This window comes from Ornithorhynchus anatinus, chromosome X1, assembly GCF_004115215.2.
Source record: "Ornithorhynchus anatinus isolate Pmale09 chromosome X1, mOrnAna1.pri.v4, whole genome shotgun sequence".
NCBI lineage: Eukaryota > Metazoa > Chordata > Mammalia > Monotremata > Ornithorhynchidae > Ornithorhynchus > Ornithorhynchus anatinus.
In genome coordinates, this window is record NC_041749.1 from 108,562,547 (window position 1) to 108,584,890 (window position 22,344).

The 22,344-nt window shown below is 48.9% G+C and overlaps 1 protein-coding gene across 5 annotated transcripts in view; it reads right to left on the reverse strand.

The window, feature by feature from the left end:
* Positions 1 to 22,344, reverse strand: part of KDM4B (lysine demethylase 4B) — a 208,254-nt gene that overhangs the window by 166,743 nt on the left and 19,167 nt on the right. Inside the window, exon 1 of one of the 5 annotated variants that reach the window (XM_029050902.2) lies at positions 18,336 to 18,359. The exons of the other annotated variants lie outside the window; for them this stretch is intronic. The gene's annotated coding sequence lies outside the window, so the exon portion shown is untranslated. Of the gene's footprint in view, positions 1 to 18,335; positions 18,360 to 22,344 lie in introns of those variants that run through there. 5 annotated transcript variants of the gene reach the window in all.

Sequence of the window (22,344 nt, forward strand, 5' to 3'; positions counted from 1 at the left end):
CCAAGGCACAAAATGGACGAACAGAGTTCCTCTTTGACTAAACTCCAGAGGCTCGCTCTTGGAGGCTGAAACCGGAAAAGGAGCGGATTCTGGGGCCCAGCCTGAAACCACGGGTTTACAGAGAAAGCCTCTCCCCACCCCGTCGTCCCACGTCAGCTTTCCACAGCGGGAAAGGAGGCTAATTGATTCAACCAAGAAAACCCAAGGTCAGGGGGGCTGGGGTGGGGGGTGGGGTGCACAGGACTAGAAGGCACCCGATAGGAGAACCCCGACTTTGCTGTCTGTTCTTTCAACAGACAATCCGAGCAGTTCCCCAACAGCCCCGACTCGTCTTGGGTCAGGTCGGCCTGAATCTCGCTTCCACTCCCAGAGCATTAACGCACACAGATCACAGTCCCCGCTGGAGGTTTCCGCCCCGCTGACTCAAAAATGATCCAGAAAGCTCAAGGAGGAAGTTAGGCAGGCCAGACGGGCGGAAACAAACACAGCTGCAGGACCCAAGGTTCTCCTCTTTGAAATCCATCCAGAGACAAGAGAGCAGGAAACCACTGCAGTCAGCCGGCCGCGTCCTCGGCCGGAGTTCCGAACCCGGGGCCCCCCCGGCACCCCCTCCGATGGCACCCCGCTAGCCAGGGCAGCCCCCAAGATCAGACAAACACTCCTGAACAACGGTACAGGACACTGGGAAGGTTGTTTGCAGCTTCTCGCCGAGGGCTGTTCGCCTGCAGCGGGGAAATACCCAAAGACCATTTCCCTCTGGTACGTTCAACTGTGGCCATTTTGGAAGAGTTGGATCGGAACCCGTTCCCCTCCGCCTCCCAATCACTTCGGACGCTAATCGCCGCAGAAGCAGCTGCCCGCGGCATTTCCCGATTGTGAGCACGCTATCGGCGACGGGAAAGTTTTCAGGCTCTCCCAGGTCCTGGGTCCGTGTCCTCTCACCCTGGAAGGCTCGAGCAGTTCCCAGAGTCAGAGGGTCCAGCCCCCGCAGGGGGGAAACCGGCAATCCCGGCCACACAGGATGACGCATCAGCTAGAAATCCCTCCTGACATGGGCTGGTTCCACCAGCTTTGAGACGATGCCAAAGGGGAATACAAACGTGACTATTGCCCAGTACCTTTGTGAGGGAGTGAAAAAGGAACTGGAAGCATCTGCACCTTTAAAAAACACGTGGGTTCAAGACACCCAGTTCTATTGGAAGGTGTGCGTTCATTAGAGGTTTTGTCTAGGGTGCCGCTGGGGAACCAGGGAATGTTTATCCAAACGCGCGAGCAGGTCTGGACACGGGTCAGACGGAGTGGCTCCGTCAGGCCCAATGCGTATGGCATCTGACCGCATCGGGTCGACAATACGTGGCGTTTCATCAAAGTGGGGTTTTATGAAAAATCAGAGTTAGAAGAGAACTAGGTGGTGGTGGGGATTTTTTTTCCCCCTGAATCAAACTGACGGGTGGGCCAAGAAGGTGAACGACCACATGGAACAGGCCAGATAGAAGTCTTCGATTTTCAAAAAAAACGAACACACACACCAAAAAAAACCCCTCAAGGCCAGAGCCTCCGCCCACTCAGAGGTTGCCTTTTCCAGTGTTTATCGCCCTGGGCGTTTGGATTTCCTTTCTGATCAACTAAAATCTCTGCTGCCACAGCAGAAGCCCATTTCTTCAGTGGATGTGGAGAACAACAGAGAAGCAGTATTGCCTAGTGGAAAGAGCATGGGCCTGGGAGCCAGAGGATCTGGATTCTAATCCCAGCTCTGTCACTTGCCTCTTGTGTGATCTTGGGCAAGTCACTTCACTGTGCCTCAGTTTCTTTAACTGCAAAATGGGGATTCTATACCTGTTCTCCCTCAGAGTTAGACTACGAACCCCACATAAGACAGGGACTGTATTTAGTCTGATTAACTTGTATCCACCCCAGTGCTTAGAACAGTGTTTGATAAAGAGTAAGACTTTAACAAATACCATAAAAAAAAAAACAGTTCAGCATCATCCCCATTAAAACCTTCTTACACTGGACTTGAAAACACTTGCTAAATCACCTCTCAGATTTCTCTTCTCCTAGTTTAGTAATCCCAGCTACTCCGAAGATCAATTTTCCAACCCTGAAGTCATTTTGGTCATTCTGCTTGGGTCCCTCTCCTTTTTCCCCACCACCTTTTTCAAAACCACAGGAACCCAACCTGAACCAGGATGCTGACTAAGGACCTGACCAGTGCCAAGTAGAGCGGAAGCTACCACCAAACTCCCACAGACCATACTCCTTCTGAGGGCAGGAATTGTCTCTACTGATGAATTGTACTTTCCAAGCGCTTAGTACAGTACTCTGCACACAGTAAGCGCTCCGTAAATACAACTGAATAAATGAAAGAATCCCTGGAACATGGTGGCTATTGCTTTGGCTGACATAAGCTCGTTGTGGGCAGGGAACATGTCTACCAACTCCATTGTACTGTACTCTCCCAAGCATTGAGTTGACCATCCCCTTCTCCTGGAAACATTATCCAAACTTGGTTTCACTGTCCTCTCCTGGTTCTCCTCCTATCTCTCTGGCCATTTGTTCTCAGTCTCTTTTCCAGGCTCCTCCTCTGCCTCCTAACCCATAACTGTGGGGGTCCCTCAAGGTTCGGTTCTGGGTCCCCTTCTACTCTCCATCTATACCCACTCCCTTGGAGATCTCATTCCCTCACATGGCTTCAAGCCCATCTTTATGCAGATGATTCCCAAATCAAACATCTCCATCCCTGATCTCTCTCCCTCTGCAGTCTCGCATTTCCTCCTACCTTCGAGACATCTTTACTTGGATGTCCTGCCGTCAACTCAAACTTAAACATGTCCAAAACAGAACTTCCTATCTTCCCACCTAAACCCCGTCTTCCCCTGGACTTTTCCATCACTGTAGACGGCACCACTATCCTCCCTGTCTCAGAAGCCGCTAACACTGATGTTATTCTTGACTCCTCTCTCATTCAACCTACATATTCAATCCATTACTAAATCCTGTTGGTTCAACCCTCACAACATTAAAATCCACCCTTTCCTCCGCATCCAAACTGCTATTGCATTAGTCCCAGCACCTATCCTACTCCCATCTTGATTACTGCACCAACCCCCTTGCTGACCTCCTTGCCTCCAGTCTATACTTCTCTCTGCTGCTCGGATCATTTTTCCACAAAAACATTCAGGCCATGTTTCCCCACTCCTCAAGATCCTTCAGTGGTTGCCCACCCACCTCCGCATCAAACTCCTTACCATCAGTTTTAAAACACTCAATCACCTCGGTCCCTCCGCCCTCACCTCGCTGATCTACTACAACCCAGGCTGCACACTTCGCTCCTCTAATATTAAACTTCTCAATGTACGTCAATCTCACTGCCGATCTCTTGCCCACGTCCTGCCTCTGGCTTGATGCCCTCCCTCCTCATATCTGACAGTTACTCTTCCCACCTTCAAAGCTTCATTGAAGGCACATTTCCTCCAAGAGGCCTTTCCTAAGCCCTCTTTTCTTCTCTGACTCCCTTCACCCTCACTTGCTCGCTTTATTCATTCCTCCTTCCCAACCCCTCAGCACTTATGGACGTATCTGAAATTTTATTTCTTTATACTCACATCTAATAATAATAATAATAATCTTAGTATTTGTTAAGCGCTTACTATGTGCAAAGCACTGTTCTAAGAGCTGGGGGGGATACAAGGTGATCAGGTTGTCCCTCATGGGGCTCACAGTCTTCATCCCCATTTTACAGATGAGGTAACTGAGGCCCAGAGAAGTTGTGACTTGCCCAGTCACACAGCTGACAAGTGGCAGAGCCGGGATTAGAACCCATGATCTCTGACTCCCAAGACCGTGCTCTTTCCACTGAGCCACACTGCTTTTCTGTCTCCCTCTCTAGAATGTAAGCTCATCGTGGTCAGGGAATGTGTTATACTGTACTCCAAGCGCTTAGTACAGTGTTCTGCACACAGTAAATGCTCAATACAAATGGCTTAGTCCAGTGCTCTGCACACAGTAAGCATTCAATAAATACCATCAACAGATAAAAAAGGCACTGCACATGGTGTGGCAGTTTTCTGGGTTTTCTTTTTTTTAAATGGTATTTGTTAAGCACTTACTATGCGCCAGGCACTGTATTAAACACTGGGGTAGACACAAGATAATCACGATGGACACAGTCCATGAGCCACATGGGGCTCAGTCTTAACCCCCATTTTATAGACGACGTAACTGAGGGCCAGACAAGTGACTTGTCCAAGGTCTCATCATCTACCTGCCCCTGAACCGGGAGTCCTAAACCTCTCACCCTCCATATTGATGGAATAACAATAATGATAATTATGGCATTCACTGCTTACTACATGCCAATCACTGTATTGAGCACTGGGGTAGACACAAGCAAATCAGGTTGGACATTGTCCCTGTCCCATGTGGGGCTCACAGTCTTTATTCCCATTTAACAGGTAAGGTAACTGAGGCACAGAAGTGAGGTAACTTGCCCAAGGTCACCCAGCAAACAAGTGGCAGAGCCAGAATTAGAACCCATGACCTTCCGACTCCCAGGCCCATACTCTATCCACTATGCCATCCCAAACTACGCTGACTCACAAAACTTGTCAACCGCTGTGGCCCCCAGATCATTTGCCCTACTGAACTTGTACTTCATCGCGCTCTCCCCATTCTACATTTGCGGCGATGGTTCGTGTCTCTAGGTTGGCTAGTACATTAAGCTTTCAGCTAGCCAACTGTGTGTGTAGTTGTGTCCCACTGCTGAAGGTGGTGAGGGGTGGGCTGGGAAGCAGGAAGAAGGAAATACTTACCTCTATATTGTAAGCTCTGTGTGGGCTGGGATCATATCTACCAACTCTATTCAAGCAACGGTATTTACTGAGTGCTTACTGTGTGCAGGCACTGTTCTAAGCACTTGGGAGAGTACAACAAAACAGACACATTCCCTGCCCAAAACAAGCTTGCAGTCTAGAAGGGGAGACAGACACTCACATAAAGAAATTACGGATATATACACAAGTGCTGCCGGGGTGGGGGTGGTGAATAAAGGGAGCAAGTCAGGGTGATGCAGAAGAGAGCGGGGAAAAGAGAAAATAAGGGCTATGTCAGGGAAGGCCTCTTGGAGGAGAGGTGCTTTCAATAAGGCTTTGAAGGTGAGGAGAGTCATCACCTGTCAGATATGAGAAGGGAGGGAGGTCCAGACCGGAGTCAGGGAGTGAGTGAGAGGTCTGCGGTGAGATAGTCGAGATCGAGGCCCAGTGAGAAGGTTAGCATTAGAGGAGCAAAGTGTGCGGGCTGGGTTGGAGTAGGAGAGTAGCGAGGTGAGGTAGGAGGGGGTAAGGTGATTGACTGCTTTAAAGCCGAAGGTAGGAGTTTCTGTTAGATGCGGAGATGGATGGGCAACCACTGGAGTTTCTTGAGGAGTGGAGAAAACATGGACCGAACATTTTGGGGGGAAAAATGAGCCAGAAAGCAGAGTGAAGTATGGATTGGAGGCAGGGAGGTCAGCAAGGAGGTTGAACCAGAAATTACGGCGGGATAGGATAAATGCTTGGATTAACACGGTAGCAGTTGGAATGGAGAGGAAAGGACAGATTTGAGCACTGTTGTGAAGGCTGAACCAACAGAATTTAGTGATAGACTGAATATGCGGGTTGAACAATAATAATACCTGTGATATTCGCTAAGCTCTTTCTACGTGGCAGGCACTGGTCCAAGCGCTGGGGTAGATACCAGCTAATGGGTTTGGGCACAGACCCTGTCCCACATCAGGCTCACAGTCTTAATCCCCATTTTACAGATGAGGTAACTGAGGCAAAGAGAAGTGAAGTGACTTATCCAAGGTCACACAGCAGAAAGGTGGCAGAGCTGGGATTAGAACCTTCTGACTCCCAGGCCCATGCTCTATCCACTAGGCCATGCTGCTTCTATGAGAGAGGAGTTAAGGAAAAAGTCAAGAATACGGGTTTGTGAGAAGGCAAGGATGGTGGTGCTGGCTACAGTACAGGAAAGTCATGGGGTGGACAGGGCTTGGGTGGCAAGATAAGGAGTTGTGCTTTGGGTATGTTTGAGTCGATGGCAGGACATCCAAGTAAAGATGTCTTGAAGGCAGGAGGAAATGCAAGACTGCAGAGAGGGAGAGAGATCAGGGCTGGACATGAAGATTTGGGAATCATCCACAGAGGTGGTAGTTGAAGTAATGAGAGCAAATTAGTTCACCAAGGGAGTGGGTGTAGATGGAGAATAGAAGGGAACCCAGAACTGACCTTTGAGGGACACCTATAGTTAGGGGGTGGAGGAGCCCACGAAAAAGACTACAAATGAGCAGCCAGAGAGATAGGAGGAGAACCAGGAGAGGACAGTGTCAGAGAAGTCGAGGTTGGAAAATGTTACCAGGAGAAGGGGGTGGTCAACCGTATTGAAGGCAGCTGAGAGGTTGAGGATTAGGATGGAGTATTGGCTGGTGAATTTGACAAGAAGAAGATCACTGGTGACAATTGAGAGGGCGGTTCCTGTGGAGTGAAGGAGATGAAAGCCAGATTGGAGGGGGTCAAGGAGACAATTGGAGGAGCAGAATTTGAGACAGTAGGTGTAGGCAACTCGCTCAAGGTGTTTGGAGAGAAGTGGTAGGAGGGAGATGGAGGGAGCTGTGGGATCATGGGAGGTTTTTTTTTAGGATAGGTGAAGCATTAGCATCTCTGAAAGCAGTGGGGAAGAAGCCATTGGAGAGAACAGCTGAAGATGGCGGTCTGGGAGGGAAGAAGGGAAGAGGCAAGTGGATTGATAAGGTGTGAAGGGATGGGGTCAGATGTGCAAGTGGAGGGGATGGATATTGAGAGAAGGCAGGAGATCTCTGGAGATACTCCTGGGAAGCATGGGAGAGTTGAAGGAGAGGAGCAAGGGAGATCACGCTTGATAGTTTCCATTTTTTCAATAAAGTAGGTACCCAGGTCATTAGGAGCAAGGGATGGGGGAGGCAGGAGGACAGGGGCTTTGAGGAGGGAGTTAAATGTCTAGAACAACTGGCAAAGTAATGGGCACGGATATCAACAAGGGTGGAGAAATCATTTTTCCGGGCAGAGTTAAAGCACGCAAGGATAAACTTCAAGTGGCCAAGGTCAGCCTAATATCTAAATTTCCACAGCACCGCTCTGCAGCTTGTACACGGCAGTGAGGACAGCGGACTGTAGAGGGATTCAGGACTGTGGGAGAGTGTTATGAGATCAACAAAGAAATAGGGGAGGAATTGCACTGAGTTCAGTAGAGAGGGTGATGCTGAGGGAGTCAATTTGGTCATCAAGGGAAGGTAGTTTGGGTATGGAGGCTAAATGGAGCATGAGGACTTGAAGTTGGATGCAGTCAAAAGATCGGAGGTCTCTGGAGGGGACCAGGCCAGATTTGTGGGGAGGGGGTATGTGGGAAAGAAGGCAAGTGAGGAGGTTGTGGTCAGAGGGATTTCAGAGTTGGTGAGGCTAGAGACTGTACAGTGCCTAGAGATGAGATCACGTGTGTGTCCAAGTTGGTGAGTGGGAGAGCTGAGATGGAGTGGAAGGTCAGGGGAGTTGAGGAGGGATAGAAAGCGGGTAGCGGAAGGGTCATCAGGACCATCTATGTGGCTACTGAAGTCCCTAAGGATCCATGTAGGGATGGAGAGAGAGAGAGAGAGAGAGAGAGAGAGAGAGAGAGAGGAGAGAGAGAGAGATGGAATGTGAGAAAGCAATCAAAATGGTTCAAAAAGTTAGGAGGTGGAGCAGTAGATGACCCTGACTAGTAAGTAATAGTACAGTATTCTATAATGCTCTATTGTATTACCCTCTCCCAAATGCTTAGTATGGCACTCTACACATAATCAGAGCTCAAGAAATGTCATTGATTGATTGCTCCATGTTTTTTGGTCTTCATTGAGAGATGGTAACATGGGGGGGGGGGGGGGGGGGGCAGGCACGAAGAAGAGGAGGGCTTGAGATGTTCAGCCCCATTTAATGCTGCAACTCTCATCCTGAAAGTTGGAGGCTTTTCTATCTCGGTGGGGCAGCACCACCATGTCTCCAGCGCTTAGAACAGTGCTCGGCACATAGTAAGCGCTTAACAAATACCAACATTATTACATTATTATTACTGCTCAGGTGCTGGAGAAAATGCTAGGAAGCAGTGTGGCCTAGTGGAAAACACACCACCTTGGGAACCAGAGGACTTGGGTTCTAATCCTGGCTCCGCCATTTACCTGTTGTGCGACCTTGGGGCAAGTCGCTTCACTTTTCTGGGCCTCAGTTTCCTCAACTATAAAATGGGGATTCAATACCTGTTCTCTCTCCAACTTAGAATGGAGCCCTGTGTGGGACAGAGCTGATTAGCTTGTGTCCACCCCAGCAATTAAAACAATCCCTGACACAAAGTGCTTAACAAAAACAAAAAACACCCTTTGCCAGGAGAGGGGTCATTCCTTTCCCCCTACCCCACTCATACTTTTCAGTTGTCCTCTTCTAATCCAGAAGTGGATACCCAGGGTGGAGAAAGAAAAGGAAAGGGGATTGGGATGGGAGGGGGGAAGAAATATTTTTTCCCCCCCCCGTAGCTCCTGTTATTGTAAAACCCTTTTCTCACCATGTCACGGTCACACTGAATTTCATTCCTGCTTTGCAGAGTGTTAGCAACTCTGTCCAACTAAGTTTCGGCTGCAAATTTAATAAGCACATTCTCAATTCCTTCGTCTGGTCATCAATAAAGACACTGACTAGAGCTGGCCCCAGGATGGACACCTGTGAAACCTGACTCGCTCCCTCTCTCCAGGCTAACACAGTCTTAAGGTGGCTGCCCAGCCGGCTCCAGGGTTACCCCTAAAGGGCAGTCATCAAAGTGGTATTTGGTCAAGACCAGCTTGTCAATGAAGATGCATTTGGGGAGATCCAAAATGCTCACAAGAGTTGAGATAAGCACTAATCCAACTGTGGTCCATCTGCAATCACCCCCAGAGCGTCTCACTTCCCCACCTTATCTCTTCCTCCGAATCCACAGGACTGGCTTCCCGTGTGCAGTGCTTGGGAGAGTCAGATACAATAACAACAACTGTGGTATTTAAGCGCTTATTCTGTGCCAGATACTGTACTCAGCACCGAGGTGAATACAAGCAAGTCAGGTTGGACACAGTCCCTGGCCCACATGGGGCTTGCAGTCTCAATCCCCATTCTACAGATGAGGTAACTGAAGCCCAGAGAAGTGAAGTGGCTTGCCCAAGGTCACACAGCAGACATGTGGCAGAGCCAAGATTAGAACCCACGACATTCTGACTCCCAGGCCAGTGCTCTATCCACTATGCCATGCTGCTTCTCAGTAGAGGAAGTAGACACAATCTCTGCCCTCAAGGAGCTCCCAATCTAGGTGACAGCTGGGAATTGGGGGCTAGCATGATCCTCCACCTCTTTCCCAAACTGATCCGTGGAAACTTTTGCCCTGCCAAAGAAATCCTTCAATGGAAAAATTGGAGAGCCACCAGATATTATTATTTATAAAATAACTACTCTGTGCCAAGTCCTGGGGTAGATACAATACAAATCAGATCAGACACAATCTCTGTCCCAAATGGAGTTCACAATCTAAGAGGGAGGGAGAACAGGCATTGAATTCCCATTTCCCAGATGAGGAAACTGAGGCCTAGATATATGAAGTCACTTGCCCAAGGTCACGCACAGCAGACAAGTTGGAGAGAACCCAGGTCCTTTGACTCCCAGGCCCGAGCTCTCTCCACCAGACTCCGCTACTTTGCCAGAAAGTGTACTACAGACCTATATGCAATATTATAGCATATAAGGAAACTAAACGGGTCAGGCACAGTTTGCTCGTCACAATGCCATATTGGTTGCTTCCTGCTACGTTAGGCTCTTCTAGGTGGGGACATATGGACTTCTGACCTTCTGTCCTAGTCCCCTTCTGAGGCACAGGGTCAAGCTGACCAGACTGAAATGGCCAGGATCAGAGAGGTAGACCATTTGCCCATCTCTGATCTTCAAGGCTCTCCGTCTTTTGTAAGTGGTCTGCAAAAATATCTGCTAATTCTTCAAGGACTATCGGACATGTCAGCAGGTCCAGCAGATGGAAATTCATCTTTCAAAACTCTATCCTTTCCCTATTTTCCTTTGGCTTGCCAACCTTCCACTATAAGAGGGATTTGTCCTTGTTGGCCAAGCACATGTGATCTATTTTGTAAAGCCACAAAGTTGAAAAAATAAAGAGTCTCTACTGCTTCAGTCATTCGTTTAGCTGCTTTCTTTTCTTCCCCTCTAGACGATGAGCTCATTACACACAGGGAAAGTGTCTACCAACTGTTCTGTTGTACTCTCCCCGGTGCTTAGTCCAGTGCTTTGCACACAGTAAAAGCCTCTGATGGATTTCTGTTTGGGTAGCCACATTTTCTCAGATCCTCCTCTTTGGCCAAATATAACAAGACAATTTTGGTCACTTTTTAGGTCTTGTATTAGTTGTCTTTTTCTTTCTCCTTTATCTTCCCTACTCCTTTCCCATCACAATTCTGCTATTTCTTTATACTCTGCTTTAGTCATCTTTGTGTAGCTTTCCCATTTGCCTTTAAGATCTCTGTCGAGTTCTGGGTTTAGCCAACTTGGCCCCTTATTGGTTTAGTTTGTTCCTGAGCTTGCAGAACTGTCCTTCTGAAGAACGGGCCAACTCTGTTGAATTATGTTACTTCTTGGAAAAGCAAGTCGGCATGAGTGAAGCTGCACAGTCTAGTGGAAATACCATGAGTCTGGGAATCAGAAAACCTAGGTTCTAGTTCCAACACTAGTTCCACTGGTTTGCTGGATGAGAAGCAGGATGGCCTAGTGTTAAGAGCACAGGCCTGCAGTCAGAAGACCTGACTTCTCTTCCCAGCTCTGCCACTTGCCGGCTTTGTGCCTTTGGGCAAGTCGCTTTGCCTCTCTGAGCCTCAGTTGCCTCATCTGGAAAAGGAGGATTCGGTACCTATTCTCCCCAACCTTACTCTGTGAGCCCCATGAGGGACAGGGACTGTGTCTGACCTGACTGTACTCTCTCTGCCCCAGAGCTTAACACATAGTAAGTGCCTAACAAAACCCCAATTATTAATCTTGGATAAATCAATGGCATTTGAGCATTCGAGTGCAGAGTCCTGTAGTAAGCACTTAGGAGAGTCCTATCGAGGAGGAGACACGGTCCCTCCCTTTGAGTAGTTTACAGTGTAATAGGGGAGACAGGCAGATATATTACCTACAAATAGTGGAAGGAAGAAGACTAAAGATATAACTTGTGGTAACAAGAAAACAGGACAAATAGATGAAAGGGACAAAATAGGCAGTGTGCGTGAAACGAGACAGAAGTGCTCGGGGGAGTGGGGAAGGGAGAGAGAGAGGGTGAGAGAGAGGGTGAGAGAGGGTTGTCATTCACACTCAAAGGGTGGCTGTTGGGATGACATAACCTGGGGAGGAACTCAGCATCACACAGTACAACACCACTTCCAAGTCACCACTCTCTGAACACAACTCCTAACCTGCCATCTCACCCACATCCTCCCACCATACCAAAGTGTCCTCTCTGCTCAAAAAAACCCTCCACTCCACTCACCCTAAGAAATCATGCCCCAGCTGGACTCCCTACCAACCAGCCTCTACCCCGAAGTCAGCACCCTTGCCCCTGCCCCTCCAATCTCACACCAACCAACCCCGCCTCCCAGCCCTGGATCACTTCCTCTGTTCTTCCTGCAGAGGACTGTTGGGGGAGAGTCAGACACGAGGCCCATTTCTGCCCCTTCAAAATCATCCACCCTTCCTTTAACTCTGCCCTCTCTTGTGCTCAGAGATCGTGTCTATTAACTCTACTGGACTCTCCCAAGAGTTTAGAACAGTGCTTGGCACACAGGAAGCCCTCAACAAATACACGAATTGCTCCAGACCTAAAGCTCCCTACTGAAGTTCCCAGTATACCAACATCCCCTGCCCTCCTGCTCCAATGAGCCAACTACTTTATTAATAATAATAATAACAACAAAAGAACAACTATGGTACTCGGTAAGCACTTACTACGTGCCAAGCACGGTTCCAAGCGCTGGGGGAGATACAAGTTAATCCGGTCGGATACAGTCCCTGTCCCACATGGAGCTCACACTCATCCCCATTTTACAGATGAGGGAACTGAAGCCCAGAAGTGAAGTGACTGGCCCAAGATCACACAGCAGACATGTGGCGGAGCCAGGATTAAAACCCAGGTCCTTCAGACTCCCAGGCCTATGGTCTATCCACTAAATCACGCTGCTTTGAAACCAGCAGGCATGAGCTCCTCAAATGGCCCCCTGCCCCATCCTACGTCTTCAACTCCCTCCTATTCCTACATTCATTCAATTGTATTTATGGAGCCCTTACTGTGTGCAGAGAACTGTACTAAGCGCTTGGGAGAATACAATAGACACATTCTCTGCCCCTACATCCACTATCCCTTTGTTCCTGACCACCTCTCATAAAGCAGTCTCCCTCCCACTTCCAAAATCTGCCTCTTCTACTGTGCCTGACCCTCTCACCTTGCTCCCACTCATCTTCCCTCCCCAACCCCCACCTTCAACCACTCACTGTCTTATGGCTCCTTCCCCTCTGCCTTCAAACATGCTCCTCTCCCCTACACTGAAAAAAGGTCCTACTGTACCCTTACAATAATAATAATAATAGTAATAATGGTATGTGTGAAGCGTTTCCTATGTGCCAGGCACTGTACTAAGCGCTGGGGTAGATACAAATTGGGTTGGACACAGTCCCTGACCCACGTGGGACTCTCAGCATCAATCCCCCTTATACAGATGAGGTAACAGACACAGAGAAGTGAAGTGACTTGCCTAAGGTCACACAGCAGACAAGTGGTGAAGTCAGGATTAGAACCCATGACCTTCTGACTCCCGGGCCCAAGCTCGATCCATTAAGCCATGAAGACTGTGAGCACCTTGTGGGCAGGAAATGTATTATACTGTACTCTCCCAGGCACTTAGTACAGTGCTTTACACACAGTAAGCGCTCAATAAATACAAATTATATGAATGAAATTGTGGTATCTGTTAAGCACTTATTAGGTGCCAAGCACTGGGGTAAACACAAGGTAATAAGGTCAAAGTCCCTGTCCCACATGGGGTTCACATTCTAAGGCGGGGAGGGAGAACAGGTATTAAATCCCCATTGAACAATCAAGTCAAATTTATTGAGCACTTGCCGTGTGCAGAGCACTGTACTAGGCACTTGAGAGAGCACTACAAAACAGTTGGCACAGGTGAGGAAACTGAGGCCCAGAGAAGTGAAGCGATCCAGGAGGACCCCCCCCAGATCCAGACTCTTGCCCCTGGGCCACACTGCCACCTCTCTTCCTGGCACAGTCGGTTCTCTCCTGGTTCCCCTCAACTCTCCGGCCATTCCTTTTTCAATCTCTTTTTGCCGGTTCCTCTTCCGCCTCTGGTCCTATAACTGGGGGTGTCCCTTAAGGCTCTGTCCTGGTCCCCAGTCTTTCCCCTCCCACAGCTTTAGCTGCTTTCTTTATGCAGATGGCTCCCAAATCTCTCGTTAGCCTAAACTCCTTCGCTTCTGCAATCTTGCATTTCCTCTTGCCTCCCAACTAGCACCTGGAGCTCAGTATGTCTAAAACGGAAACTCCTCCACTTAACTTTCCCATCAGAGTCAAGAGCCCCACTCTCCCCCGCCTCCCCCATCTCCAGCCTGCAATCCTGCCATTTCCCTCGACTCCTCGCTCTCAACTCTCTCATTCCATCTGTTGCTAAATCCTGTCAGTTTTTCCTCCACAACGTGTCCGGGATCTCTTCACAGCCCACCTAGACTACTGAATGGAGCCTCTTCACCGGCCTTCCTTGGATCACTTGAGAAACGTCCTTCTGCACACATCTCTCCACTCCTTAAAAACCTCTAATGGTTTCCCATTCCGTTCCGCACAATCAGAATAAATAGTATTTGTTCAGCGCTCATTGTGCGCGGAGCGCTATACTATGCTTTTGGGAGAGTACACACTATGACAGAGTTGGTAGACATCTCTGCCCACAACGGGCTTACAGTCTAGAGGGAAAGACAGACATTGCAGGGAATGTGTCTATTGCTATATGTACTCTCCCAAGCGCTTAGTACTGTACTCTGCAGTCAATGCTCAATAAATACGATTGAATGTATGAATAAATTACAGATAGGTATGTAAATGCTGCAGGGCTGAGGGAGTGAATAAAGGTTGCAAATCCAAGTTCAAGGACAACGATGAAGGGAGAAGACACTTCCAAGCACTAGTCCAGTGCTCCTCACACAGTAAGCACTCAAACACCACGGATGGATCGACTCCTAGCTTCACAGCTCTCCTGAAATCCCACCTCCTCCGGGAGGCATCCCCTCCCTGCTTAATTTTCTTCTCCCCGGGTTACAGCCTCTCAATTACCATCTCAGCACTTAACTCACGGCCACCCGGAGCATGTTTGTACATATCAGTTTAAGCCCTTATTCACCTAATTTGTCTTTAAAAAATAAATAAAATTCCAGGTCTTGAACTACGTGCTTGGGGCAGATACAGGATAATCAATTTGGACACAGTCCCTGTCCCACATAGGGCTCAAAGTCTTAATCCCCAATTTCCAGATGAGGGAACTGAGGCACAAAGAAGGTACGTGACTTGCCCAAGGTTACGCAGCAAGCATTTAGCAGAGCGGGGAATAGAACCCAGTTCCTCTGACTCCCAGGCCCATAATCTTTCCACTAGGCCACACTGCTTCCCTCTTCTTCCTCCTGTCTAACGACCTTGTGTCGGTCTCTCTGCTGTTAGACTGCAAGCTGTCTTGAGGGCAGGAGAATAGGTCTTTAACTCCTACTGTACTCTGAGCGCTTAGTTACAGTGCTGTGGTTGATAGAAGATGGAAACTAATCGGGAAGAAGCTTCCGGGGGGTGGAGCAAGCCACATCCTCTCTGGCCATCGGTTGCCTCTGGAAAAATGGAGTCCTCGGTGAGGGAAAGACCACCCAGTCTGGACCCTGGAGAGAGGCTAGCCCAGTGCTTCTTCCAGAATGGAGATTCTAGGAGGCTCTGATATGCGGGCTTCTCCCAGAAACAGGCACTCAGTTCCAGGAGAGTACGTGAGGAAGGAGGGGAGAGGGAGGGAAGTCTGGTCGGGAAAGGCTAGCGCCAGGGGGGAAAAAAGTTTCACAAAAGGCAGAAGAAGGAGTCTTCATCCAAGGAAGTGGTTTCTACCTGCATCCTGAATTACTTAACTCCTGTGTTTCCCCACAATGCAAAGAGCTTCTGCGAACTCCCACAAAATGCAGGAACTCAAAAGTGCCTCCCCAAAATGGCTCCCCATTTTGTCTTCTACCATCTCCCCGCCACACAGCACTTCCATTCACAAATGCCTTGCCCTTTACACAGTGGCTGGGGGGGCGGGGAGAGAAACTTTGGCCTTCACTGCCCACATCTGCAGCCTTCAGGACAGAAGAAAAAAAAAATCGCTTTTTTTTTTTTTTTTTTTAAAGTCAGCAAACCCAACTCCTTAAGAATCCACCAATCTACATATCAAGCTGCATCTCTCTCCTCAGTCTCTCTCTCTCCCCAGAACAGGGCCTGGCTGGACAAAGCAAGGGCTCACACACAGATGCCCGTTCTGAGGGGGTCGTTCCCAGCTGTGGGAATGAAGCCAGAGCGCTACCCCAACCACTGTTAGGGCTGGACTCTCAGTCGCATTCATCCCCAAGTCTCTGACGGACCCGAAGATGACTAACAACCCTGCCCCCTTTCCACCCTCCCCACCCCCGGCAACTCTTGAATAGCTGGCACAGCTGACAGGGAGTGCGATTGTCCCAGTTTACCATATATCCCCATGACTCCTCGGACCCAAGGGCACAGCCCGCGTATTCAGTCAAGTCGGGTGCAGCCTATTCCGTTGCTGGCGATGCTTTTCTAACAACAACTGCGGTATGTGTTAAGCACTACGTGCCAAGCACTGTGCTCGGCGCTGGGGCTGAGCCAACGCAATCAGATCAGACAGGGCCCCTGCCCCACGTGGGGCTCACAGACTAAGGGGGAGGGACAATCCCCATTTTACAGACGAGAAAAACGAGGCATCGACAAATGAAAGGACTTTTCCAGGGTCACCCAGCATAGGCAAGGGGGAGAGCCGGGATTCGAACCCAGGTCTCCCGACTCCCAATCCTGTGCTCTTTCCGCTAGGCCACACCGTTTCTTTCATTCGTTCAGTGGTGTTTCAACACCTACTTTTTTGCTCAGTACAGTGCTCTGCACAAAATATCATCCTTGGAACTGCCCCCCGCCCCCTACGCCCATCTGCCTGGGCTTAATCCTTTGACAGAGCACTGTAGTACATCCTGGGTGCAGGGCGGGTAGAAATACAAGGATGAGAACTCGACAGGCTCCCCTGTAACTGCTCAATAAATACGACTGAATGAACGAAGCAGTGTCGCTTAGTGGATAGAGCACGGGCCTGGGAGTCAAAGTCATGGGTTCTAATCCTGGCTCCGCCACTTTTCTGCTGTGTGACTTTGGGCAAATCACTTCACTTCTCTGGACCTCAGTTCCATCATCTTTAAAATGGGGATTGCGACTGTGAGCCCCACTTGGGACAGGGACTGTGTTCAACCTCATTTGCTTGTATCCACCCCAGCGCTTAGTACAGTGGCTGGCACCTAGCAAGCGCTTAACAAATACCATAATTATCATCATCAATGAACAAAACCGACAATGAAAACAATGAAAGCTGAACCAGTCCAGAGTCAAAGAGTCAGGACCTTCCTGAAGTTCTCAAAATTGGCAGATTACGCTGCTGAAAAGTTCTTCCCGCCCCTTCAGGCCTACTCCCTGGCAGCCATCACCTGCATCAGTGACTACGGCCACCGCTCCTTCCCCTCAACAGAGAAGCAACGGGGCCTAGCGGACAGAGTCCAGGCCTGTGAGTCAGAGGACCTTGGTTCTCAGCCCAGTTCTGCCACTCATCTGCTGTGGGACCTTGAGCAAGGCACTTCCTTTCTTTGGAACTCTGTTGCCTCAACTGTAAAATGGGGAAATAACACTGTGTGAACCCCATGTGGGACAGGGACCGTATCCAACCTGATGATCTTGTATCTACTCCAGCGCTTAGCATGGTGCCTGGCACATAGGAAGCGCTTAAATACCATTTTTGAAAAATCAGTTAAGCATTATAACTTCAAAACTTCAAAGTATCAGGAGGCAAAACACCTTCGGGCTCCTCCAAAAACACACACAGCCCTCCCTCCCCCCAACTGGGAAACTAATCTAGTTTTTTTGTTTAAAAAAAAAAAAAACCCTGCTCCTCTCCCCTTTCCAATAAAGCACTTTTGCTTCAATCTCATTTGCTCTGACAAGAATCCCGTGAGGGAGGGAAGGCCAGAGATGATTCCCCAGTCTACAAACCTGGCAACCAAGATTCAGATCCTAGGTCACCACAGGTTAACAATGTTTATTGGAAGAGGCTGCCGACTGAGTCTCCATGCCTTGAAACGAGAATCTCTCGCACCCTTGCTCCACGAAAATACAGCAGTAACATCTCTCCTGACCCCCGTTTAAATTCAGGGAGCACTACTCGGACACCATGCACGTGGCTCTTTTTTTTTTTAGTGGTGATGGTTTGTCTGGAGTCATCCACACTCTCCCAGTGCCCGGGGGGGCCAGACGGCATGCATGGGAAGGTGAAGGATTGAGAAAACGGGTGCAGCCTGTAGTCTCGGTACAAAAATCTGAGTCCTCAACAGCAAACACCCCACTACAAAGGAACACGGGCCTGGAGTCAGAGGACCTGAAGAGCCTGGGCTTGGGAGTCAGAGGTCATGGGCTTGAATCCCGGCTCCGCCACTTGTCAGCTGTGTGACTTTGGGCAAGTCACTTCACTTCTCTGTGCCTCAGTTACCTCATCTGTAAAATGGGGATGAAGACTGTGAGCCCCACGTGGGACAACCTGATTACCCTGTACCTACCCCAGCGCTTAGAACAGTGCTCTGCACATAGTTCGCGCTTAACAAGCACCAACATTTATTATTAATCCCAGCTCTGCACGTAGCTTGCCATGGGACCTAGGGCAAGTCACTCCCCTTCTCTGTGCCCCAGCTTCCTCAACTGTAAAATGGAGATTCAATACCTCTTTTCTCTCAGACTGGGAGCCCCACTGCGGGATGGGGACTGGGTCCAACCTAAATAACTATCTACCCCAGCACTTGACAAATACCAGAAAAAAAAATAAAAAGTAGAAACCAAGGTGGCAAACCACCACTGAGTATGATACTTTGGGGGAGGGAGGGGGAGTGCTTAAAAAAACACTGCCTTACCAACAGGCTTAGTTTATCCATTCACCCTTCAGTCTCCACCATCCCTTGATCCCAGACAGCCGCATTTAAAATAACGGACACTCTAACGGACACTCTAACGGACACTCTAACGGACACTCTAACGTTAGCCTTGAGAGGGGCTGAGCAATGAAGTGATTAAGCTCCTTTGTGGGCAATCCGTCAATGAATGGTATTAACTGAGATCTTACCTTGTGCAGAGCACTGTACTAAGCGCTCGGGGAACATACAGTAGAATTAGCAGGCACAGTCCCTGCCCATAACGAGTTTACAGTCTAGAGGGGCCAGCCCTCTCTTAAACCAAGGGAACGTCCCAACTCCCACCGGTCTTTGTAAGCTCCTTGAAGACGGGGATCGGGTCTACAGACTATCGTACTGTCCCTCTCCCAAGCACCGATTACAATGCTCACAGAGAGAAGCAGCATGGCCTAGTGGATAGACCCCAGGCGACAGAAGGATCTGGGGTTTAATCCCGGCTCCTCCACTTGTCTACTGTGTGACTTTGGGCAAGTCATTTTGCTGGGCCTCAGTTTCCTCATCTGTCAAATGAGGATTAAGACTGTGAGCCCCTTGTGAGACATGGACTGTGCCTCAATTTAAGTAGTTCCTATCTACTCCATTTAGTCCAGTGTGTGCAGCGTGGCTCAGTGGAAAGAGCCTGGACTTGGGAGTCAGAGGTCATGGGTTCTAATCCCGGCTCCGCCGATAGTCAGCTATGTGACCTTGGGCAAGGCACTTCACTTCTCTGTGCCTCAGTTACCTCATCTGTAAAATAGGGATGAAGACTGTGAGACCTACATGGGACAACCTGATTATCTTGTATCTACCCCAGCACTTAGAACACTGCTTGGCACATAGTAAGTGCTTAACAAATACCAACATTTTTACTATTATATACCCCACCCCCACCCCCAAAAAAAAGACAGGCAAGCATTCAATTATGCATGCATGGAGAAGCTAGAAGGTCCATCTGAGCAGGGAAATTAAAGAGGGTGGGGTTCCAAACCACCTACTTTGCCGCTGCCCAGGACAAGCAGTCTGCGAGTCCCGTGAGGACAGGGGGTACCAGATCCCCACAGGCTCCTCATCCAGGGTTGGGCACGCTCCAACCCAAAACAGGAGGGCGACAATGATGCTAGGAAGCATTGCCCAAAATGAGAGCTAGCAGCAGCCCCCGCTGTCGAGGATTTGCCAATCTTGCCAAGCCAGGAGTGACCAACAGAATACGCCACCACCTCCAGCCCATTACCCTCGATTCATTACCATGCCCAAAGGGTCGAGTATTGAAAATGCCCATCGTCCAGATTGTTTCCTTCACTATCAGTATCCATTATAAATTTGGACCAAAAAAACAAAGTCAATGATACTCATGGAGCGTTTTTAGTGTGCAGAGCACTAAACTAAGCACTTGGGAGAGGACAGTACAACAGAGTTGGGAGTCACGTGCACTGACCAAAGGGAGCTTACTGTCTAGAGAGGAGACAGACATGAAAATAAATTACGGACACGTACGTAAGTGCTGTGGGGCTGAGGAGAACATCAAGTGTTTTAAGGAGACAGGTCCAAGTACATAAGCAACAGCAGATAGGAGAGGGGGCAGGGGAGATGAGGATTTAATCAGGGAAGGATTCTTGGAGGAGACGCAATTCTAGGAGAGCCTTGTTTAAAAATCAAGCTCTTGCACAAGCTGTCCGTTCATTCAGTCGCATTTATTGAGGACTTATTCATTTGAGCAGAGCACAAGTACTTGGGAGAGTACGATATAACGACAGACACATTCCCTGCCCACAACAAACTTACAGTCTAGAGGGGGAGACAGACATTAATATAAATAAATTAAAGATATCTATATAAGTGTTTTATCCACTCTCTCTCAGCCACTAACTCAAGTCCTGGATTCCCAAGAAGGTCTCTAGAGACTGCTCACATTGTCTAAAGCAGAGCTGCTCCAAAAAGGAAGATTCTACCCCTGCCAGGGCCTTACTTCTTTGATCGGTAGAAGACAGACACCACTTGTTAATGACCTTGGCCAGATGGATCAGGCATGACACCAGCCCAGACAGAGCCTCAGTCCACAAGCAGTTCAAAAATGCAGAAATCTGCCCCGTTTTCCAAGAAAACTTTCTCTTGTTCAAGACTCAGCTCGGCCCAGCCTCCATTTCCAAGGCAAATAAGGAAGGAAGAGTAGACCCGGCTGTCACTTGGAAGACTCTGTGACCTAATTTTTTCATCTGTTAAAAACCCACCTCTTCCCTAGCTGACCCCTCCCCACCAACCCCTATCCTGCTGCCATGGTCACCCCACATACCTCAGTCTCCCCAGAACTTCAGATGCATCTGAGAATTTATTCATATAAGTGGGGTCGCACGTTCACCTGAACTAAATGCTCAAGGCAAAGAACTTGTCTTACACATCTCTGTGTTATTGCTCAAAGAAGCTGCCAATTGGATTAACATACCACCAGAGGATTCTCTACATAAGCTGCAGGGGACTCACATCTGCTAACTAAAAACGAGTGATATGGAGGGGAAGGGGGGGTTTCCCCAGGGAATTTAATCAGTGCTGCTTGGGGGGTAGGAGCATTAGGAAAGCAGCAACCTTGCAGATCCTGGGCTCAGGTCTCTACACCAGCATGGCACAGTAGATAGAGTCCGGCCCTAGGAGTCAGAGGGTTATGGGTTCTAAGCCCAGCTCTGCCACTTGTCTGCTGTGTGACCTTGGTCAAGTCACTTTACTTCTCTGGGCCTCAGTACCCTCCTCTTTAGAATTGGGATCGAGACTGTGAGCCCCACGTGGAACAGGGATTGTGTCCGACCCAATTTAGTTGTATCTACCCCAGTTCTTAGTACAGTGCCCGGCCCATAATAAGCGCTTAAATGTCATAACTATTATTATTACACCACCCTGTTAACCTGGAGCCCCGATGCCAACCCAGGTACCCCCACCCCTGCCCCAGCGTTCTTCCCAGTTCCAAGAGACCGAGTGGGCACAGCTCCCAAAATATCTTTGGTTTGGGCTGGGAGGTTTCCCCATTCAGTGGAATGGGGAAAAAGGGAGATACTGAGCCCCTCAAATCCATAAGATAAGCAAAGTCTACTCATCATTATTACTGTGGTCAAGTGAGGGTCTCTCTTCCCCTACCTCCATATCCCAACGGGCCCCTTGTAGTGGACGAGAGCAATTTCAATTATTAGCAGACACAGAAACCACATTAAGGAAATCCAAAGCTGCCCCCCTATTTGCAGGAACACCACTGCAATTTCCCAAAAGAATGCACATTCACAATACTTGGCCTTGCTCTAAAAAGAACGCAGGCTTGATGGAGTCTATCCACCACACCGAGCAGTGACTGACTATAACTAGGTGCTCGACTGCTGTTTTCCTGGGGCCAGAAAACATCCGGGTTACGTCTTTCTAACTCTATAGCCAAATGACTGGGGGTAGTGGGGAGAACCGCACCCACACAACCCACTAATCCCAAGGGAAGGGAATGTCTCTTTTACAGTGCCACTACTTTACCTGGGCCCTGTGGGGAGTGTGATCCCCTAGCTCTAATCCTAGTTCTGTTCTAAAACCACAGGAGACCTTAATAAGGGGATCATCATCATCATCATCATCCCACCCAACCAGCAGGGTTTCTTTCCTTCCTGCAAAGTGTTTAGCCCTCCCAAAAAAAAAAAAAAAAAAGAATAGATAAGCAAAGAGGAGAGGAAATTAACAAGCAGACTGCATTAAGCCATTTCCTATCTCAGCACATTCCCCAGGTTCATATTCGCTCGCTGTGTTTCAGCAATCATTTGAGAAAAACCTGGGGAAGAAAGACCAAGACATTTAAGCAATACTGCATTGTCCCCACTCAAGGTTATAGACCCGTAAACCCATCCAAGTATCTCCAATCCTGGGGTTACGGAGCTACTTTTCAGGGGTGTACTGGGGGATCCAAGGGGACCAAAGTCCAGGAGTAACAGCGTGAACATCCCTCAAAAGAGCA